Consider the following 16,106-nt stretch of genomic DNA (forward strand, 5'->3'; position numbering starts at 1 on the left):
GTTCTTGTTCTGCTATGGGTTCCTATGGTAACAGGGCCAAATTGCTAGCAGACCCTGGTGATCTGATGTGTTGCTGATTGGGCTGAGGGGTGGAACCCTGCTGCTGTGTTCCTATGGAAATAAGGTCTCTCTTTTGGTTGTCTAGTCCTGGGTTAGCACTTCATCACCCTTCAGCAATGGGTGTCAACATTTGGCTGCTGACCTGCTCTAGAGGTGAGGTGAATGAGTTGGGACCTTGCTGCTGCACAGACTGCTCACTTGACTACGAGTCTGCTGTGCTGGAGGGTGAGGCATCCCTAGTGGATTGCCCCAGCTTTGTAGATCTGAAGCAGGTCCCCTGCTGTGAGGTGGCAGTGGCAGCTGCTGCAGCTACTACTATTACTAATACTAGTACTACTACCACTAGTACTAGTACTACAATACTAATACTAATACGAATACTGCCATTACTAGAAGTAGTAATACTACTATGAGTACTACTACTCCTACTCCTACTCCTACTATTACTAGTACTACTGCTACTGCTGCTGCTGCTCTTGGACCTCCCTTTTCTCCCACCCAAGGGAGACAAACCTTTCCTGCAAGGCTACTAAGTAAGCTGCTTCCCTGCTCCTAGGCCACTTCTGAGATGATATGGTAGTTGTTTAGAAGGAAATTAGGGAATGATTCAGATAGCCCCTTCCTCTCTGTTCTTTTGGGGATTCTTTCAGTGCTTATCTTGTCCGCTAGATCCAGGACAACAGGGTAGGTTTTCTTGATAATAACTTGAAAAATGCTGTCAAGTCTGTTTGATTATGGCTTTCATCCAATGATTCTGATTTTTTCTCTCCAGGATCCAATTGTCTCATCTTTTCCTTTCTTTTTTTTCTTTTATTTTGCAGTGAACCACTATATAAATTTTTTCCTTTTTTTTCATTAATTTGAAATTGATTCTTGATATCTCATAGTATCCCTTTTTTTATTCTAACATTTTTAGGAATTGTTTTCCTCAGTTAGTTTTTATACTTTCTTTTCTACTTGGTCAATTGCATCTTTAAAGGATTTGTTTTCTTCAGTAGATTTTTTTATCTCATTTTCCATTTGGCCAACTTTTAACCAGTTTTTTGATTTTTTTCAAACTCATCTCCTTTTCTTTGCTATAATGCTCTTAAAACACTTTAAAATACAACAAAGAAAAGAACGGTGGGGAGCTGATGTTATTTGGATGAGGGTAAGAGGATTGAATAGAGAGCTGAAGTTCCTGGGAAAAACATGGAGGCTAGTAACACCCCCTTCTTTCCTTCTCAGACTCCACATGTAAGATAACCAACCAGACATCCTTAAAAAGATCTACGTGCATTAAGGAATAGTTCACATCCATGTTTCAACTTAAAGATAAAATAAAGATAGCTAAAAATGGGTTTGATGAACAAACTTCCTGTTGTGAGGTTAAAAAAAAAGTCATTGTCCTTTTTCTCTAGTCCAGAACTCTCTTCTACCTTCATGCTGCAAGGAGAGGAACATCAGGTAAGGGGATTGATCTGTTGTTAGGCTCTCACAGGTAAAAATTTCCCCTCATTTGACCACTCGTTGACCTGCCTTCATACTGATAAATTGCTGGCCATCAAACTCCATTTAGGCAATGAATGAAATTCTTTCCTAATCAGGAAGATTTATATTGTCCTAAATTAAGCTTTATATTGTCCAAAAATAATGAATGACACAATTTGATGATCACAATCCCCTTTATATCTGGTGACTTGTTGCCTGGGTCACCCATTGATTGACTTCTCCTAAAGATCTCCTCTTCCACTGTTCCTTGGAATCTATTCAAGTACCATTAGATTTTCACATAGAGATAAAGTTCTGGGCTTCCAGTCTGGATATGCAGATCAGTCTGGGTCAGACTATTGGTTGAAAAAGTCTGTATGGTTAATTTAAATGGTGAAGAAGCTGAAGCTATTCCTCTTAAAGAATCTATAGATATAAAGTCCATCTCCCCTGATCACACAATTTATAAATTTCAAAGTAAATATTTGAACCCACTTTTGACACTTCATATCTCATAGTCAAAGGTTAACTTTTGACTGCAAAATATCTCAGGCAACCCTCATTAGCCAATTCTATTGAGAATCAAGTTAAGTGCTTCAGTCAGGATAATGAAGCTAGTAATTTTAGGGCTAGAATTCAGAACTACATTTTCAGACCACTGATAATTCCAACTTCAAGAGTCTTTCCATTGAAGATGTCTCCATGAAAAGAAAAGATTGTTAGTGATGGGAGTGGATCTATTCTTCCCTTCATATCCTACAAGCCAAGTTTTCTTTTTGTTGTTGGTTTTTTTGTGTCTGTATGTGCAGTAAGAGGCTTTTAAAACTGAGAAATCTGTGTCGACATTTGTATGGGGTGGGTGACAGGCAGGATCTTTAATGATATTGGTCCTGTAAAGGAATTCCAACATATTGAATGAACTGGCAGGACAGGGACTGACATTAATGTGAAGGAAGATTCTCAGCAGAGGAAGCTCAAGGAAAGCTTATTCCCTAACTTGCATTTCAGTGATCCCTTCACCATTGTCACCCTTCAGCGATCTTGTGTAGCTCTCACATTCACTTCTCCCTGCACACCCATAAAAGTGTTTCTCCCAAGCTGCTTCCAGACATATTTTTTACATTATTATTTTTATCCACACTCATCTGTAATAAATAATTGTTGATGGGTATAGTCTCACTAAACAATAAAAAATAGCTACTGCTGAGTTTCACCTGGGACAAAATTCAAGCTTTTGGTGACACTTCTGAGATCCCATGAAGTCAATTTTCCTTTCTTGTGGCTGAGAAGATAATCACATCTCTGGAGACAGGCAGAATCTTGAGTCTATAACAAACTTCTGTCTCTCCCATCTGCATCCATAACCTGAGAGGCATATTCCAGATTTACACCTGTGCAGCATAGCCCAGCCTGGTGAGTATCTTCCCTCCATTTGATTCTTTCCAACTTTGGGACTTAGAGGCAGAACATTACTTCTCTTCCTGAAGGTAAAAATAGAGGCAGAGTGGAAGACAAATTCTACCTGAAGGCTCTGACATTCCCTCAAAATTCCTGGGAAACAAGGTTTTTGAGGAGGGCTTCCTTCCTAATTTAAGTCACTGTTGCAATCCATGCAAGCTTCTGCAGTGTTCTCCAAATAATCTTCCTGATTGGAAAGTCCCCTGTAGCCCCTTGTACCCATTTTGTAACAATTTTAATTTCAAACCTAATTTTCATCATAGCTGTGCCCTTTAAGTTCAGGAAGGGTCAGGAAGTAATGCTCCTTTTATTCTATTTGAAATTCTACTTGCTTGGTAGATGGTCAATAGGAAGTGAATCGGAAGTGATCTGAGTAGTCATCTAGCCAAAAGAATTGGGGGAAAAGCAATGCAGGAGGCCTCCATCACTTTATCAAAATCCCTTCTAGCTCGCCATCCTTAAACAGACTGCATCTCTAACACCTGCAAAACTTCCCGAAAGTGAACCTTCCTTTTCCTTGCCTTGATCAACGTCCTTGTGAAATTTTCCTTGCATTCTTTCCCAGTGACATTAATTTTCTGAGGACCATTCATATGGCAAAACCTCCTTCCAGTTCCTTCATTTTTCATCCTTTGAATAGGACTAGTATTGGACTCTAAGCTCTGCCTATTACTGCCCATTGGCTGAGATATAATTCTGCTTAAAGACAGATTCCTGAAATAGAGAGTCACTTTCCATGGAGTAGTCCCTAAATTTGTTTTATTTTCATTCAATCTCTGAAGTTTTTCACTTTCAATGCAGAGATCAAGCCATTGGGGGAGATTCTTACTAGAACCATGTTAAAATTTCTCCAACATTTAAGAAATGAGATGACTGCATCAATTCTGAGGTCACAGAGGGATGGAAATGAAACCAGTACATCAGAGGTCAATCACCTAGATAAGATTTCTTATCCCTATCAGACTTTCCTGCTTCCATTCAAGACTGTTTGTCCCTCTGAGTAGGATTATTCTCCTTTAAAATCTCTTGTTTTTCATGCTGCTACTGCAAATTTTTTAAGCCAAAATGTTATCTAATGTAATTAAGAAAAATTTTCAGAAATTGGACTGAATAGGAGAGTATGGACAGTGATTATTTACTGAATGAATATATAACCAGTTACCTGGGAGGAAGGGTGGGGTAGGTTTTCTTTTGGAATGTATTCTTTGATCCATTAATGTGGCCCTGTTGTGGTGACTCCAGTCTATAGCAAAGATAGCTTAGAATCAGGCTAACGTGATCTTTTCAGGTATTCTGATATTTTCTGAGGATCAATTAGACTATGAGTAAGCAACGGAGTAAGTCAAAAGAGTTAATCAGGATTATGTAGAAAAATGTGAATCTTTCATCCATTATGATGATGATAGGTGATTTCATTTGGCATTTGACAGCAGTAAAGGTATTTGAGTTGCATAAATAGACCTATTTATTGGTTTTTATAAAAGAATATGATCAACCAATGAGACTTAAGGATTGCTAAGAGATGTCTTTTATTTGAAGAAACTTTCTCTCTGTTCACTATTATATCTTTATTATTTTTTTGTTGTTTATTTTCTGTTTCTTTTTTCTTTTGTTTATTTCTAAATTCCCTGGATATTGAAATTTAGGACCATAATGAAAGATTTTGTGCCATAAGTTTCTAGAAAGAATGAAAGAGATTAGGACTTCTTTTTTTTTTTTGTCAGAGCAAAACCTGTCATTTTGTAGACTAGAATTATTTGTAGGTCATACAAAGTTAAAAAGTGGAAAGAATGAGAGTTTGTTAGATGAAAGATTGGAATATTTCAAAAAGCCTGTTTGACTTTCTTATTTTTTTCTAGTTTTTTTCCTGGGGTTGGGAGCAGAGAGAGAGAGAGAGAGAGAGAGACTGAGAGAACAACGAAGAGAATCAGAGAAGAAAAGAGAGAGAGCTACACAGAGAGACAATGAGAGAAATAGACTCAGAGAGACACCCATAGGAACAGAGAGCAACAAACACATATAAATTTTCCCTTTCTTTAGAAATTTATGACTTTGCAACCTAAAGCAACTCTGGATTCAACTATTATATGTTCAATGTGAATTTTCACATTGTAAGACAGAGTGAACTTTGTATGTTTTTCATAAATGGAAATATCTTGTTGTATTTTTTAATTCAACAGTTTTCTTTTGTGGTTGCTGACAGTGCAATCTCCCTGTCATTTGTTTGCTTCCTTTTTCTCATGTTTTCTCTCTGATACTTCATATGTATAAAGATTTATAAAAGTTTGATTTTTTAATTCTGTAAATTTAAATTTGTTGTTTTCTATCTTCAAAACTATGCATAAAACTGTGCATAAAATATTTCTCTCCACAGAAATTGAGAGATAGATTATTCTAATTATTTAAAATAAATATGAAGATCATTGGCCAAATAGATTATATTGCAGGCATGATGAACAGACTAAAACCTTTCCTATTTAAGCTTTAACCTATTCTATTTTCCCTAACACATGCATTTTAATAGCAATTTTAATAGTTATACTGGTAAGACTAACAAATGATACTAAGCCATTCTTAGAGAACACTTGCATATGTCCATGATGGTGAATAATGAAAAAAATGAATTTTCTTACCTGTCCCCAATCCAAAAAGGGAGGCTTTGGAGAATATTGAGCTATTACTTTAAAAACATTGCTAATGGTAAAGGAATAAACAAATGTTATGAATCAAGAATTTTTTAATCAAAACAGGATTTAAGGGTAGACAGATGCTGCAGTGAATAGAGGGTTGAAGTCACAAGATTTCAAGTTCAAATCCATCCTCAGACACTTGACAGTTACTAGCTGTGCGAAACTGGCAAAATCACTTAACCCTGATTGTTTCAAAAACAAAACAGAGCAAGAAGAAGGGATTATAAGGAATAGGATCTTTTTTAGAAGTGTGTGCAGTTACTATTAATAATTACTGTAGGGGAATTCAGAGCCGATACCTTTTCGCACACCGTCAACATAAGCTCTGGGAGCATATTCAAAAATTTTAGCAGGAAATAGAATCTTGAGCAAGGTCAGCTGGATCAATTGTACCTCTAGACAGATTTCTATGCATTCTTTTTATAGCTTCTTGACCTATGATTTCTTTTCTTTTATTTTTTTGGGGGGTGCGTGGGTGGGGGGTTGATAGGCAATGGGTGTAAGTCATTTGTTCAAGGTCACAAAGCTAATCAAGCATTAAGAATCTGAGGTCACATTTGAACTCTGTTCTTCCTGACTTCAGGGCCAATACTCTATTTCTTGGGCAAGCTAGCTGCACCTTGACTTACGATTTTTTAGGAAATCTTTTTTTTCTAAATTATCACTGCATTTTTTTATGGAGACTATAGCAGATGGAGAGTCATGAGTATGATAGAAAACTGCAATCAATCAGATTTATCCATAGATGACTGAAAAAGACATTTTCTAAGGATTCCATATGTCAGCAAAATGGGAAATGAAAACAGAGTTGTCTATAGATAGAGGAAAAAACCTAAAACCATGAGTGCCTTTTTTCAAGAATCTGACACTGAGCTATTAATAACTAAATAGTTGATTAAAAAAATTTATTCAGAAACATTAGATGAGATTCTTTCTCTTTGTGTGTTATCTTTTTTTTTCGTTTAAACTCCATTTTATACAATTGGTAGATTTGTATCTAGGAAGATAGTTTTGATTTGTCTCTTAGAATGAATGGGAAGAGAAAAAACATTAATAGAACTCTGAATATGTGAATTTTAGTTGAGGAAATGAATATAAATTACATGACAAGAATGTGAACCCAATTTGTTTTGACTCCAGACAGGACTGTTCACAAGTGTTCCTCAACAAGGAAACATTTTCTTCACCGATTCTCTACATATCTTTCTCAATCGAATGCACCTGATGTCATCCTCTTTGTGTTGATCTTTGCTTTAAAATCTTCTGGTAATACTTCCACACAATCTTTGGAGTACTATTTATGACTTAAACATTTTTCCTCTTTTTCTGTTGACATGAATAGCATCATCCACAATGGCATCAAGGACAGCAATATCACCCCAACTAAAAGCTACTACTAACAACAATGATGGCTATAATAAAAGTCATAGCCACAGTAGCAGTACTATCAGAAATAGAAGTCATGATCATCACAATCATCACATTGCTGTTGTCTTGGACATTAGTGTTTATAGAAGTCTTAGATTTCTTTGGTGTAAATGAGACATTTTCTTTATCAGCCCAGATCAGAGTCCTTTATGAACCTTTGCTTCTAAGAGCATTTATCTGATATGGCAGGAATGTGAAGGATTTACCCAGGATTACTGACTCGGTATCAAAGCTCACACTTGATGATATTTGGTTTTGAGCCAGTTAGTCATTTTAATGCACATTATCATAAAACACTTTTACAGGCTTTGTAAACCAGATAGTACTCTGCAGTTCTATTTCCTCTATATTTTCTTGATGCTTGCTTCCATCATTTTCATAACAATTTTGATATGACTTTATTATTGTTCAAATAGATTAAAATTTTTTGAATACAATATTGATATCAATTGATAAATTATTCTAGGAATCTAATTGATCCTGATGAATTTTATAACTAGATGGTTGAGTCATTTGCTTCTTGGTATGGAAAGTTTGGTATTTCATATCACTAAAACTAGGAAATGTATTTTAACTATTCAATTTCACATAATAATCATTGAATAACATTCTTTTGTCTTGTTTTGTTTTTTTTTTGGCAAGGCAATGAGTCCAAGGTCACACAGCCAGGTAATTTTTAAGTGTCTGAGATGGAATTGAAATTCAGGTCCTCCTTGACTCCAAGACCTGTACTACATCCTGTGTACCACCTAGCAGCCCCAATAACTTTCATTTTTAGATACTCATTCTTGCTTTCAAATTTTGGATATTTGAAGTTCCTTTTGTTAAAGAATAAGTCATTTTTATCATTACCTTTCATTTTATGTAATTCTTTTCTTTTTTCTTTAGTAGTTCATGATTTCATTTTATTTTATTATCATATTTGCTTAATTTTTATTGATGTCATACATTTTTCTCCCATTTTCTGTGGATTAATAACTAACTCATATTTAAATTTTATGTTAGCCTGGGTTTTCAGAGGCAGAAATTTTATTCAATTTGACATTTTAAAAAACATTTGCATATGACAATTACATTGGTAAAATTAGATGTAACATGATGCTGTAACATTCATCTTTTATTGTCACTCTACTATTGTGAATTTTAAAAGCTTCAATATGAATTTTTTTGTTAAATTGAATCAAATAATACATTTAAGTATAAGCTAAAGGATAAGCATAGAATTCCTCTATTGCTAATTACCCACTTGCTTTTTTCCAGAACATGAATAATGCATAATTTTCTTTCACATTTTTGAGTTTACTTAATGAATTTTCTTTAAATTAAATTTTGTTTACATAGATTTTAAATCAATCTAATTTAATAATCTATTCACCTCTGTTATTTTTCACTTTATTGAATGTTGGCTTATTTTGATATTGAATTATCTTAACTCTCCAGCCTTTCTTGATTTTTGGATTAAAATTGAGTATTCATTTTCCCAGACTCTTCAATCTCTTTCATAACAAAAATGAACATTTCTATTGGTCTGGTGAAATTGTGGTGTTCCACTTTTAGGTCTTTCTAAAATCAGGATATCTGCCATCTGCCTATTAGCAATGGAAAAATCAGAATATACAAATCAGGTTGAGGATCACAAGCTTTAAGCTGATCATTAGCAAATGCTCTCCAGGAAAGTTTGAAAGCTCTGTTCCTCCTTTCTCCCTCCTTCTCTACATTTCTCCATTCCTCTATCCTTTCCTTCCTTCCTACTTCCTTCATTCTTTGTTCCCTCTTACTTTGTTCTTTCTTCCTTCTTCCTTCCTTCCTTCTTAGTTCATTCTTTCTTCCTTCCTCCTTCCTCCCTCCTCCCTCCTCCCTCCTCCCTACTTCCTCCCTCCCTCCTCCTTCCCTTCCACATGAATTGCCATGTTAACCCTATTTTTAGAAAGATTTTATTTATTTTGAATTTAACATTTTGCCCCCATTCTTGCTTCCCCCCCACACAGAAGGCATTCTGTTAGTGTTTACATTGTTTCCATGGGATACATTGATCTCAGTTGAATGTGATGAGAGAGAGATCATATCCTTAAGGAAGAAAAATAAAGTATAAGAGATAGCAAAACTACATAATAAGATAATGGGTTTTTCCCCCTAAATTGTCTTTGGCTTTCGTTCAAACTCCAAAATTCTTTTTCTGGATACAGATGGTATTTTCCATCACAGATAGCCCAAAATTGTCCCTGGTTGTTGCACAGATGGAATGAGCAAGTCCATCAAGGTTGATCATCATCCCCATGTTGCTGTTACGGTGTACAGTGTTTTTCTGGTTCTGCTCATCTTGCTCAGCATCAGTTCATGCAAATCCCTCCAGACTTCCCTGAATTCCCATCCCTCCTGGGTTTTAATAGAACAATAGTGTTCCATGACATACATATACCATAGTTTGTTAAGCCATTCCCCAGTTGAAGGACATTCATTTAATTTCCAATTCTTTGCCACCACAAACAGGGCTGCTATGAATATTTTTGTACCAGTGATATTTTTACCCTTTTTCATCATCTCTTCAGGGTATAGACCCAATAGTGGGATTGTTGGATCAAAGGATATGCATATTTTTGTTGCCTTTTGGGCATAATTCCAAATTGCTCTCCAGAAATGTTGGATGAGTTCACAGCTCCACTAAAAATGTATTAGTGTCCCAGATTTCTCACATCCCTTCCGACATTGATCATTGTCCTTTCTGGGCATATTGGCCAGTCTTAGAGGTGTGAGGTGGTATCTCAGAGATGCTTATTGCATTTCTCTAATAAGTAATGATTTAGAGCAATTTTTTATATGACTATGGATTACTTTGATTTCCTCATCTGTAAATTATCTTTGTGTATCCTTTGACCATTTGTCAATTGGGAAATGTCTTGTTTTTTTGAAAATTTCACTCAGTTCTCTGTTTATTTTAGAAATGAGTCCTTTGTTGGAAGTTGTTTCTCAATTTACTATGTTTCTTTTGATCTTGGTTGCAGTGGTTTTGTCTGTACAAAACCTTTTTAATTTAATGTAATCAAAAGTATCTAGTTTGTTTTTAATGATGTTCTCCCTCTTCTTTGGTCATAAACTACTTCCCTTTCCATAGATCTGACAGGTAAACTACTCCTTGATCTTCTGGTTTGCTTACAATATTGTTTTTTATGTCCATTTTGATCTAATCTTGGTATAGGGTGTAAGGTATTGGTCTAATCCAAGTTTCTTCCATACTAACTTCCAATTTTCCCAACAGTTTTTATTGAAGAGAGAGTTTTTATCCCAATAGCTGCATTTTTTGGGTTTATCAAACAGCAGATTATTATGATCATTTCCTGCTGTTGCACCTAGTTTATTCCATTGATCTACCATTCTATTTCTTAGCCAATACCAGACTGTTTTGATGATTGATGCTTTATAATATAATTTTTGATCTGGTAAGGCAAATCCACCTTCCTTTGCACTTTTTTCCCCTTGAATCCCTGGAAATTCTTGACTTTTTATTTCTCTATGTGAATTTACTTACAACTTTTCCTAACTCATTAAAGTAATTTTTTGGAATTTTGATTGGTAGGGCACTAAACAAGTAGTTTAGTTTTGGTAGAATTGTCATTTTTATTATTTTAGCTCTACCTATCCATGAACAGTTGATATTTACCAAGTTATTTAAATCTGATTTTATTTGTGTGAGAATTGTTTTATAATTGTTTTTAAAAAGTTTTTGAGTCTGCCTTGGCAGGTAGACTCCCAAGTATTTTATATTGTCTGAGGTTACTTTGAATGGGATTTCTCTTTTTTAGCTCTTTCTGTTGTATCTTGCTAGTCATATATAGAAATGTTGAGGATTTTTGAGGGTTTATTTTACATCCTGCTACTTTGCTAAAGTTGCTGATTATTTCTAGTCGTTTTTTAGATGATTTTTTGGGATTCTCTAGGTATACCATCATGTCATCTGCAAAGACTTAGAGTTTTGTCTCTGCCTTCCCAATTCTAATTCCTTCAATTTATTTTTCTTCTCTTATTGCTGAAGCTAATATTTGTAACACAATACTGCATACTAGTGGTGATAATAGGCATCCTTGTTTCACCCCTGATCTTATTAGGAATGCCTCTAGTCTATCCCCATTGCATATAATGCTTGTTGATAGTCTCAGATATATATACTGCTTATTATTCTGAGGAACAATTCATTTATTCCTACACTCCCTAGGGTTTTTAATAGGAATGGATGCTGCATTTTGTCAAGAGCTTTTTCAGCATCAATTGATATGATCCTATGATTTCTGATAGGTTTGTTATTGATATAATTAATTTTACTAACAGTTTTCCTAATATTGAACCAACCCTGCATTCCTGGAATGAATCCTACCGGATCATAATGTATTATACTACTGATAATTTGTTGTAATTGTTCTGCTAAGTTTTTGTTGAAGCTTTTTGTATCTATATTCATCAGGGAGCTAGGTCTATACTTTTCTTTCTCTGTTTTAACTCTTCCTGCTTTAGATTGTCAGCACCATATTAGTGTCATAGAAAGAGTTAGGCAGAGTTCTGTCTTCATCTATTTTTCCAGAGTTTATATAGAATTGGAACCAATTGTTCCTTCAATGTTTGATAGAATTCACTTGTGAATCCATCTAGCCCTAGAAATTTTTTCTTAGGGAGTTCAATAATGACTTGTTGAATTTCTTTTTCTGAGATAGTGTTATTTAGGTTTTTAATTTCCTCTTCATTTAATCTGAGCAACTGATATTTTTGTAAATATTTGTCCATTTCACTTAGATTATCAAATTTATTGGCATAGAGTTGGGCAAAATAATTCCAAATTATTACTTTAATTTCCTCCTCATTGGTGGTGAGTTCACCTTTTTCATTTATGATATCAGCAATTTGGTTTTCTTCTTTTTTTAATCTGATTGACAAGAGGTTTGTCGATTTTATTGGTTTTTTCATAAAATCAGCCCTTGGTTTTGATTATTAGTTCAAATAGTTTTCTTGCTTTCAATTTTATTAATTTCTCCTTTAATTTTTAGAATTTCTAATTTGGTATTTAATTGGGGGCTTTTAATTTGTTTTTCTCTAATTTTTTGGTTGCATATTTAGTTCATTGATTTCTTCCTTTTCTACTTTGTTCTTGTAAGCATTTAAAAATATAATATCCCCTGATAGCCACCTTGAGTGTATCCCATAGGTTTTGGTATGTTGTTTCACTATTGTCATTATCTAGGATGAAATAATTCTTTCTATAGTTTGTTGCTTCATTCACTCATGCTTTAAAATGAGGTTATTTAGTTTCCAGTTAAATACCAAAGAGCCACAGTAAGAATTACAGAGGACCAGAGCAAAATAGAAAATTTGGACATTAAACAGGACACATATTGGATAGCAGGTTTTTTTAAACCCCTTTTTACCTTTTCATGTGTCTCCTGAGTCTCCTGTTTGATGTCCAAATTTTCTATTTAGCTCTGGTTTTTTTCATCAGGAAATATTGGAAGTCTCCCATTTCACTAAATGTCCATCTTTTCCCCTGGAAGAGAAGGCTCAGCTTTCTGGATAGTGGATTCTTGGCTGCATTCCAAGCTCCCTTGCTCTTCAGAATATCTCATTACCGGCCCTTCTAGCCTTTAATGTTGATGCAGCCAGGTCCTGTGTAATGCTTACTGTGGCTTCTTGGTATTTAATTTTTTTTTCTTTCTGGCTGCTTGCAAGATTTTTTTCTTTTATGTGATAATTCTAGAATTTGGCCACAACATTCCTTGCTGTTTTCATTTTAGGACCTCTTTCTGGAGGGGATCAGTGCATTCTTTAAATAACTATTTTGCCCTCTGGTTCCATGATATCAGGGCAATTTTCCATCACTAAATCCTGTAATATTAAGTCCATGCTTTTTTTCTCTTCAATGTTTTCAGGAAGGCCTATAATTCTCAGGTTGTCCCTTCTTGATCTGGTCTCAAGGTCAGTGGTTTTGCTGATGAGACATTTTATATTTTCTTCTATTTTTCAATCTTTTGGTTTTGTTTAACAGAATCTTGTTTTCTTGTGAAGTCATTAGTTTCCACAAATTCCATTCTTTTTTTTAGAGAAGAATTTTCTTCATTCACCTTTTGCAACTCCTTTTCCAGTTGGTCAATTTTATTTTTGAAAGAGTTTTCCATTTGTCCAGGTGTAGTTTTGAGAGAATCATTTCCTTTTTGGATTTGCCCCATTGAAGGTTTCTATTTGTATTTGTCTAATTGTATTTTCCAAGGATTTGTTTTCTTGTTGCAAGGTATTAATTTTCTCTTGAGTTTCTTTCCTCAATTTTTCCAATTGATTTTTAAACTACTTCCTGATTTCTTCAAGGAAGTCTTTCTAGGCTGGAGACCAATTCATATTCTCCTCAGAACTGCTAGATCTCTCTGGGTTAAAATCTATTTCTTCAAAGTATTTCTCCATGTGCCCCCCTTTCACTGGCATTTCTTCATATTTCTAGGATCTTGTGTTGGGGTGGGGGCTTGTTGGGAGCCAGGGTCTCTAAGCTGTTTGACACAGTCGGGGCAAGAAGACTCAAAGCAGTCATACTGCCTGATGGAACATTTCCTTCTTCAAGATACATATATATGCATATATATATGCATATATATATGTATATAGGTATATGTATATATATTTAGATTCCATGTATACCTATATTTATAGGTCTATTATTGATTGAAAAACTTAGTCATCCTAATAGTGGAATGACTATAAAGGAAGGATTTCAGAGAAATTCCTTGAATAAAACAGATTGTGAACTCTTTCCAAATTTAACAGGACTGCCTCTCCCTGAGACATACAAAATGCTTCAACATTATGAAATCTTTGGAAGGTACAACACTGGGAGTTCCAGGGAGACATCAGAATATATATACAGGGAAACCAGATACAAGATGGGTTAGATAGAATTCCAGGGAAATTAACAGTTTTGCTCCCCTTGCCATGCACAGGAATATATGAAAAAGATGGTGAGAAAATAGTTAGTACAGGTGACCAATATATGAACTCTAACAGCCTTAGTTTATTGGGAAAGAATAAAAAGTCATAGAAACCTTAGCATCTATCAACAAGGGCTGAAAGGAAAATTGGTTATTGAAGGATTCAAAGGGCAGGTGGACAAACATAACTACCCTCGCTATAGGTTGTCAGGGGAGCATATCGAAAAACATGACATATGCGGCACAAATACATAAAAGCATTCCATTAAACAAATTATATCAAAGATTATTATAAGGAAAGTTCTGTTTAATTAATAACTTTACTATGTAGCAACAAACTAAGCAAAAGGCAGGTTGAGGTCTTCACGGTCTGAGCAGGGACAAGAAAATTAATTACATGATCGATAATCACACTTGCAACCACTACATGATCAAACTTGTAATCATATGAACTATATGATTAATGATGAAAATTGTACACCTCTGTAACTAAGGAAATGATTTTAGTTTGCTTGTTTGATATGATTCTGAAACTATAAAAATAAATCCAAGCAGCTGACAGTCAGTCAACCTGCTCCTGCCTTTACCCACTTGTTGACTCAATTCATTTCACTAACTCTATCCCTCCTGTCAGGTTCCAAGGACCCCGTGGAGGCTGGACCCACACAGATGGTCCAGGGTTCAAATCCCTGTTTGGGTGCCCTTATAATTGTCTTTGATATAATTTGTTTAATGGAATGCTTTTATGTTTTTGTGCCGCATATGTCATGTTTTTCGATATGTTCCCCTGACAACCTATAGTGAGGGTACTTATGTTTGTCCACCTGTCTGTTGACTCCCTCAATAACCAATTTTCCTTCTAGCCCTTGTTGGTGAACACTGCAGTTTCTATGACTTTTTATTTTTTCCCAATAAACTAAGGCTGTTTGAATTCATATATTGGTCACCTGTACTATTTTTCTCACCATCTTTTTCATATATTCCTGTGTATGGTAAGGGGTGGGCGAAACTGTTAATTTCCCTGGAATTCTATCTGACCTATCTTGTATCTGGTTTCCCTGTATATAGTCTGACGTCTCCCTGGAACTCCCAGTGCTGTATCTTCCAAAGATTTCATAATGTTGAAGCCTTTTGTATGTCTCAGGGAGAGGCAGTCCTGTTAAATTTGGGCAGAGTTCACAATCAGTTTTATTCTCCTTGAATAAATAAATTTCTCTGAAATCCTTCCTTTGTAGTCATTCCACTATTAGGATGAGTAAGTTTTGCAATCAATAATAGACCTATAAATATGGGTATACATGGAATCCCTATATATATTGAAAAAGAAATGTTGTTCCATCAGGCAGTGTAACTGCTTGGAGTGTTTTTGCCCTGACTGTGTCAAACAGTTTAGAGACCCTGGCTCCCAACAGGGGCTGGCTCTCAGAGGTTTGCTTTTGAAGATCCTTGAGGTTTTGTTCACTTGGCTTAGTAATTCCAAGGGGTGGCCAGTAGGGAGCACTGGTTGCTTTCTCTGGAGTATCTGGTGCCCTCAGCAGCAGGGTCTGAGTTGACCTTGAATAATGTGCTGAGCCCTGGGGGAGGGAGTTAATCTCTTTTTGTTGAGTGAACTATGTTGCGCTAGCTTTAGCCTGAGGGGATGGGGGATTATTTATTATTTGTTCTGGGAAAAGGGTTCCCTGAAAGTTTGGAGCTCAGGTCCCCTCCCCAACTGGATGTTCTCCAGGTGTTTTCTGAAACTCTGTGCTGAAACTCACCCTCCTGTAACTCCTCTCTCCCCTGCTAAAGACTCTGCAGCTAAAGTTGGATCTAGCACCTGCCATTCACCAAAGTCTCTGCAGCTCAGACTGGTCCTCTGGCTTCCCCTAGCTGCAGTCCCTGTGCTGACCCTCTGATCTTGTCTTCCAGTTCACCCATGGTCCCCTGAGACAGACCTTCTTGGTAGGTTTTCTTCTCCTAGCTTCTCTTTCTGGGATTTGTTGATTGAATTTGTGTTGAGAGGTTTCTTTCATGTTGTTTTTGAGGGGAATAAGGAGCACTTATCACA

The sequence above is a fragment of the Macrotis lagotis genome, chromosome 1 (assembly GCF_037893015.1).
Source record: "Macrotis lagotis isolate mMagLag1 chromosome 1, bilby.v1.9.chrom.fasta, whole genome shotgun sequence".
NCBI lineage: Eukaryota > Metazoa > Chordata > Mammalia > Peramelemorphia > Peramelidae > Macrotis > Macrotis lagotis.